Source organism: Musca autumnalis, unplaced genomic scaffold, assembly GCF_047663935.1.
Source record: "Musca autumnalis isolate F117 unplaced genomic scaffold, ASM4766393v1 scaffold_4, whole genome shotgun sequence".
In the NCBI taxonomy this organism is placed as follows: domain Eukaryota; kingdom Metazoa; phylum Arthropoda; class Insecta; order Diptera; family Muscidae; genus Musca; species Musca autumnalis.
Window position 1 is genome coordinate 215,031,892 of NW_027411977.1, and position 7,924 is coordinate 215,039,815.

Here is a 7,924-nt window from a genome sequence, read left to right on the forward strand (position 1 = left end):
TGCAATGCGTCGTGATTTTGGTGTATGGGCCGAAAATGAGATTGATCTCGATGCTGATTTTCATCGCAAAATTTTGTTCAGTGATGAGGCTCATTTTTGGTTGAATGGCTACGTCAACAAGCAAAATTGCCGCATTTGGAGTGAAGAGAATCCACATAAGACCCTTGAGACACCATTACATCCACAAAAACTGACTGTTTGATGTGCTCTATGGGCTGGTGGAGTCATTGGGCCATACTTCTTCCGAAATAATGCTGGAGAGGCAGTTACCGTTAATGGAGACCGGTATAGAGCCATGATAACCGACTATTTTGTTCCCGAATTGGATGGCATGAATGTGGATGAGTTGTGGTTCCAACAAGACGGCGGCGCTACATGCCACACAGCGCACGTCACAATCGATTTATTGAAGGAAACATTCGATGAGCGCATAATTTCGCGGAATGGACCTGTCAATTGGCCACCAAGATCGTGTGATTTGACACCATTGGATTATTTTTTTTTTTGGGGATATGTATGTGAAGTCGCTCGTCTACGCCAACAAACCAGAAACGTTAGGGGAATTGGAAGCCAACATTCGTGGCGTTATTGCCGACATACGGCCCCATATGAATTGGCTTTATTCGAGCCAGCCGCGGCGGCCACATGCCCGAAATCATATTTAAGCATTAATGGCATAAAATTATCCTTCCAATAAAGCCAAAATGATGGACATTAAAACGATTTTCTTGTGTTTTATTTCAATTCGAAGTTCTATACCACTAAAAAAAAAAACAACCGATACTAGCCAGACGTGTTACTGCTTAAAACGGCAATATTCCGTTAACAAAAATTTCATAAAAATGGCAACGGTTTATTTATTTTTTTGTTCTACAATTTTAACAAACAAAAAGACACTGCACTGTCTTGCAGTGTTCCAATTTTTTGCATGCGTGCATTAATTGCATTGCTTGCAAAACCTGGGGCCTAATTATGTGAGTCGATATCCAGTTTTTTCGAACCGAGTACCCAAAGTTGGTATGATAACATTCGGTATCGAGTAAAATTATCGAGTTATCGATCAATTTTCTGCGAGACATTTCTCGTTGCTACATTACCAATCGTAAACAAGCGAAAGGAAAGAATATGCAAGAAAAGTAATGTGCAAATTGAATCTAGCTTTCGTTTATGCAAAAAACAGATAAATTAGTTAATAAATGTGAAGATTTCTGAACTAAGTAAGAATAAAAAAATTGTGTTGAGAAATAATAGCAAAACTGAAAAAAAAAAATAATTTTCGTATTCAATTAGAAAAATACCCTTGTACTTTGATTTTCAGGCATATATTGTGTAATGCGGCACATACATTTCCAAATTGGGCTACTTTTTCTGGGGTATACCGGCTTCTTTTGTCATGACAGAGAATTTTCCACCTGGCCTTCAAAACTCCAATGGTTCTTTCTATAATACATCTCGCTGAAGAGTGCACTTCATTAAATTTGGCCTCGACTGATCCCTCCGGTGGATTTCTATATGGGGTTATGCACCATGGCTCTAGTGGGTAACCGGAATCTCCTGAAAAAGGATTACAAAATGATACAAAATTAATCAACAATTGCAATAGCGCTTACCTAAAAGCCAACCATTTCTAAAGTTATTGTTGGTGTATAACTGTTCCAACAACCGTCTTGGGTCTGAATGTTTCCAAACAAAAGAGTCGTGCGCCGCACCGCCATATTTGGAACATATAGCCAAAATTGTATATTCATGATCGCAAATCTATAGTCATGTAAATAAAATTTGATGAAAATAACATTTTCTATAAACAAAACCTACTATCAAAACCTACTATCACTGTGATAACCTTTTCTGTTTAAGAATATATGCTCCTTTTTCGTTGGTTTTTGTAGGCCAAAATGGGTTCCGTCAACACATCCAATTACTAATATAATGTTGTTCATTATTGCATGATATATTAAATATTATATACGAACCTCCAGGAATTCCATATTTGGTATAAAATGATTCCTTTCATATAGTAGATTGCTCTGGAGAAAATCGTATATGTTGTGGGCATAGTTTTCGCTCCATTTCATTTACAACTTGTTTAACAAGTATATTGGAAACCGCCATTTCCCAAAAGGGACAACGTTGCTGCCAACTGCAAAATTTGACAGATTTTGAACTTTGGCACGAAAATTCCAAACAAGAAAGTACATAACGGAAAGCCTCTTTTGTCAGCTTGAATCTCTGTAGAAATCTGCGACGAAATATAATATACATTTTTAATTGATCAATTTATGATTTATACTTTAAAACACTTACGCAGCTTCCGGTAAAGATAAGATTGTTTACGAATTGAATTAATGTTGTCATCTTCTTCGTCAGAAGAAGATAACAAGAATAACACAGATGGATCCATTTTAATTTTTTTATGTTAATTTCTTATAAAAATTGCGCCAACCAAGAATGTTTCTAATAATTCTGCCAAAACAACCGTACGTTTATTAAGGTAGATGCATTAGCAATATGTCACAACAATTTAAAAAAGGATTTCCAAACATTAATAATGTTCTTATTTTCTTACCACAACTTTATTCCGAAATTATTATGCAAAGTATTTTTCAAAAAATTTCACAAAAATTTACATTTTTTCATTCATAATAATGCTTTTTTTCGTTTTTGTTTTAAAATAAATACTTTTTCGGCATCTACCTATAATTATGTTCCTTAAAGAAAATGTAGGCTTTCACAGTTCGATTACCGGTTTTCACAGTTCGATTACCGGTTACTATCGAAAAAATCGATAACAATGCTTAAACGTTTTCGATCGAGACTTATAATGCCGTTTCTTTATCGTGTCGAAAACAAATTCACGAGTAATTTCTCGATCGAATCGACTCACATAATTAGGCCCCTGAATTAACCACAACACAAAAAATAACAATAATTAAAAAAATAGCCGCAATGAGTGGTACAACAAAAAGTAATGCAACTGATTGCATTGATGATCAAGAAGAATAGTGGCAGGAAGTGTCAACTAAAAGAAAAATACCTGTGTCCCCAACTTTAGGTAATTCGCCAAAAAGGAAGCAAGTGGTTGATGACAACCAGCCGTCCACATCCAACAGATTTAGTGTATTATCAACTATGGAAAATGAAAACAACATCGATGAAGCATATCAAGCTGAACCGAATCAACCAGAACCAAATCAAGCTGTACCAAAACCACCACCAATTTTTATGCCGGACGTCAAGAATGTTACTAAAATGTTGGATAGCACATATAAAATTATTCCAGTTGAAGATTTTAATTTTAAAACTCTTCTAATGATAAAAAAATGTTGATTCGTACAGAAAATTAATTAAGCACTTTGATAGTAACAAAATATGCTATCATACTTATCAACTGAAAACGGAAAGAGCTTACAGGGTAGTAATTAAAAATTTACACTACACCACCGATGTATCGGATATAAAAGCCTTTATAATACCCTAGGCAGACGGCAGAGTTAATTTGCATTAAAAATTCCTTAATTTGAATTAACTTTTTACCCTGACAGACGATAGTTTCTGCATTTATGAAACAGCTGTTTGTGTTGTTTGTTTGTACCCAGCAGACCATTTCATAAAGTTTTACAAAAGTTCGCCAAAATATGCGAAACAAATATACTTTCTACCATTGACCATTTCACCACGATAATGCAAAAATAAATTAAATTTATTCACGATATTTTTGAGTCCTTTTAATATTAAACAAGTAAAAAAGTATTAGTCGGCTTTGCCGACAAAGATATACCCTCAGCCTATGTGGATAGAAATACTTTTTTTCACAAAAAAAAAAAATATGGATTTTGGGGGGGGGGGGGGGTTTCAAAATGTTGGTCGTATGCACCGACAAAAGTATGGGTTATGGATTAAAGCTCAAAATTTTGCGGGGATATCGATAGATAGGGCTTTTTTATCACACTAGCCCGCGAAAAACATAATATAGCTATATTCGGTTCGAGCTTTCCAGGCACTACATATGGTGCCATAGGGGGTTTTTACAACTTTCATGCTCTTTTCTCAAGAAGTATGGACTTGCCCTAAAAAAACTTTTACCATCGTAATTGAGGCAGCGTATGCAATTTGCTTCAAAAAAAATCAAAGTGCTTCGATTGCAGGTCTTAAAGTGAACTTATCCAAAATTTTGTGTGGGAGGTACCGGACGTAGTGGACAAATGTAGTACATTTTCGAACCTGACCTATATCTTGTAGATATATTAGGATGTGTAAAGTATGGACCAAATCGGTCACTCCCATCAAAAGGTATCGTGCGCACAAATTTTCCGAAAATTTTTGAACTTTTGTGGGGAAGGTACCTGAAGGAGTGGACCGATATGGCTTATCTTCAAACTTAAACTATGTTTGGACAAAATATTACTAAGGCCAAATTTTGGACCGAATCGGCAGATCCGTTCTAGGGTTATTTTGCGCTCCAACCACTACACACGGTGTCATAGGGATTTTTTGCAACTTTCAGGCTATTTTCTTACGAAGTGTGGACTTGCCCCTGATGAAACTTGTACCTTCGTTTGGGGAGCAGTGAATACAAGTGGCTAAAACAAAAATCAAAGCGATTCGCGAGCAGGTCCTATACTGAACTTATCCCAAATTTTGTGTGGGAGGTATCCGAAGGAGTGGACATATTGAGTGCAAATTGGAACCTCATCTATGTCTGGTACACATTTCAGGATGTGCAAAGTATGGACCAAATGTGTTACTCCCTCCAAGAGTTATCGAATGTACAAATTTTCCGAACATTTTCGAACTTTTGTGGGGAGGTACTGGAAGGAGTGGACCGATATAACCCATCTTCGAACTTAAACTAAGTTTGGACAAAATATTACGAAAGCCAAATTTTGGATCGAATCGGTTGATCCGTTCGAGAGTTATCGTGCGCTCCAGCCAGCCAGACAGACAGACGGACGGACATTGCTCAATCGACTCCAAATTGTCTGAAACACATTTCGTCCAAACATACTTGGGGTCTAAAACCATTATTTCAATGAGGCACATTTTGCCCGCATGAAAGTGTATATACCCTCGTTAGCATAAATGGTGAGGGTATAAAAATTTAGTTTCACTTAACACCAATGAACGCAAACAAAAAAACGATTCCCGTACCAATCACACAAATTCACACGTTTCTCTCTTCAAACAAAACAAAACCACAAACTTTTCAATGCAAAAGGACGAAAAGCGTATGATTACTGAAATGTACTTCGGCTATGCCTTGTCGAGTTGTTTCACCAGCGAAACAAAAAGAAATTTTGACAAACGATTGCTGTGCGAAATGTTCAATCCCACACACACACATTTGATTGCTTAACAAACCTATAACATCAACGTACTTGGAACATACTACTGTGGTAGATGGTTTTCAACCACCAAACGAATCATTCATGTGTTTTGAACATTTTCGTTTTCTATCTGTTGTTGTAGAATTGAGAACTTGTTCGCACTCACGAATGTAAACTAAACAGAGAGTTCGGTCAACGTGGGTTATGTTTCGTTTTGTATTATTCATATGGAAAATACGAAACGAAACAATTGGAAATGTTTCATAAAGTATTTTTACGTACGCTGCTTAACACTTCTGGAACACTGAGTATGCATTTCCTAAACTACCTTCATATCTCAATTCTACACTCTAATCTCAATTACAAATTTCAGGATTCTAACTCAATTTCAGGATTCCAGCTCTATCCCTAATTTAGTACCATTTAGTACTTTCCGTACCCATAAGTACGAATTTTCAAAACTTCCTCAATCCTATAACCCAACAGCAATCTTAATTCTAAATTGCAGGTTTCCAGCTCTATCCATTCAACCAAATCCAAATTGTACCAAATTTAGTACTTTTCGTACCCATAAGTACGAATTTCCAAACTACCTCAACCCTATACTCCAACAGCAATCCTTATTCCAAATTTCAGGACTCCAGCTCTATCCGTCCAACCAAAACCCAAATTTAGTACCATTTAGTACTTTTATATCATCATCAGTACGAATATTTAATATTACTTCCATTCTACTCTCCAACACTAACCTTCATTCAAAATTGCAGGCTTCCAACTCTATCCGTTCGCCCAAATCCTAATTGTGCTAAATTTAGTACCATTTAGTACTTTTCGTCCACATGTGTACACCTTTCCAAAACAATCTCCTTATGTCAAACGCACTTTTTAACCTTGATTCTCAGTTCAGATTTCTACCTTTAAGCTTTATATGTTCACAAAATACGAATTGGTACCAAATTTAGTACATTCTAGTTCTTTTCGTACACTTATATTTCGAATATGCAAAAACCCTTTGGTACATCTATCTATCCTACACTCATTCGGTGATCCTCAACCTAGCTTTACCGGTTCACCAAAAACAAATGGTATCATATTTAGTACCTTTCGTACCGTTCTAGTTCGAATTTCCAAAAACCCAGCCTTATCTGACACCTTCCCACGAAGAGTGACCCTCGTCCAAAATTTCAAGCCGTTTAGCCTAGGCGTTGATTACACTATGCAACACTGAAAATGCAAACAACTTCTAGTATGCATTTTTTGAAAGTACATATTTAGACTACAAAAAACCCTAGTTGGGTTTTGTCCCGTCAGGTCCAGTTCGGACTTTATGGCCTCATATAAACCGGGCTAAAACTACAGTTTTTTGCATTTATAGGGCCTTTATCTCATAAACGATTAGGAATTTGGCCTTATTGTCTTTGACAATATTTGGTCTGTTCCAGAACTGCAAGAATCTCCTAATTTCTACTAGTTTTTCCGATAACATAAAGCAAAAATTGTTATCGTAGTAAAAATTAGTAGCTTCTTGCAGGTACTGGAACAGACCAATTGTAGCCCTAAACTAGTAGAACTTATCTTTTGAAAAAACCACATAAGAAAAACTCCATCTAGGGTATCAAAATCTATAAAATCCCAGCAAAATGTTCGATGCCATTCAATCATGGGTGAAAGTGATCTGGCATGTCATCTTTTTAGCATCTTCATCGATGAATTTTGTATGAGCGTGGACCCCAAAATATGCTATTCATTTTTGGATCCAAAGCATGTCATTTACACCAATGTTTTGACATGTCGTTTTCACCAATGCTGTGGCATGTCATTTTCACCAAACATTTGCAATGACATTATGATTACGACGAGAGTTTTAGCAACGTTCGTTGTTTTCCAGCTTCATTTCTGACATAATAAAAATAAAAGAATAAAGAAGGCCGAACCAATTTCGAACTGGGTTGCCCTTTTCTTTTTTAGTCTTTTATCAGAAGCAAGCAAGGCAAGCAGGCGAGGTAAGTCCCAATTTACATTGGGCGAGTTTACTTGCGGCAATTGTCATTTTGTAGGAGAGAGAGGTGAGGCATATGGTAACCCTTTGCCTCTCAGCACCCTCTCTCACCCACAAACTGACAATTGCCGCAAGTAAACTCGCCTAATGTAAATTGGGACTAAGTTATGTACCCCAGGCCTTAAGCTACCTCGCCTGCTTGTCTTGCTTGCTTCTGATAAAATAATGAAAAAGAAAACTGCAAACCCAGTTCGAAATTTGCTCGGCTTCCTTTATTCTTTTATTTTTGTTATGTCAGAAATGCAGCAGGGCAAGCAGGCGAGGCAGCTTATGTACCCCAGGCCTTTAAGGCCTCGACACATAAGAAGCATGGCATTCTTGCTTAAGTCAAGAATAAATACCAAGTTCGACCTAATTCAAATATAATTCTGAAATATTTTTATTAGGTCGAACTTGGTCTTTACGCCTCGACACATAAGAAGCATGGCATTCTTGCTGAAGTCATATCTGATAGAAGACTAATGACCAAATGCCAAAAAATGTCAACTTGAATCGCGATTTATTTAAAAAGCGCTCCGGCGATTTTTTTTGTTTTTTGATT

At 36.6% G+C, this 7,924-nt stretch overlaps 2 long non-coding RNA genes across 3 annotated transcripts; one reads left to right on the plus strand and one right to left on the minus strand.

The window, feature by feature from the left end:
* Positions 1-1,074: 1,074 nt before the first annotated feature.
* Positions 1,075-1,792, plus strand: LOC141402469 (uncharacterized). 2 transcript variants are annotated; one of them, XR_012412635.1, is made up of 2 exons: positions 1,075-1,217; positions 1,291-1,792. It is a non-coding gene; the product is annotated as an uncharacterized lncRNA (long non-coding RNA). The 2 variants fall into 2 exon arrangements; XR_012412634.1 differs by having other exon boundaries at positions 1,319-1,792.
* LOC141402468 (uncharacterized) lies at positions 1,623-2,096 on the minus strand. Its single transcript, XR_012412633.1, has 3 exons — positions 1,974-2,096; positions 1,829-1,921; positions 1,623-1,758 (listed from the first exon to the last, which is right to left on the minus strand). It is a non-coding gene; the product is annotated as an uncharacterized lncRNA (long non-coding RNA).
* Positions 2,097-7,924: the final 5,828 nt, after the last annotated feature.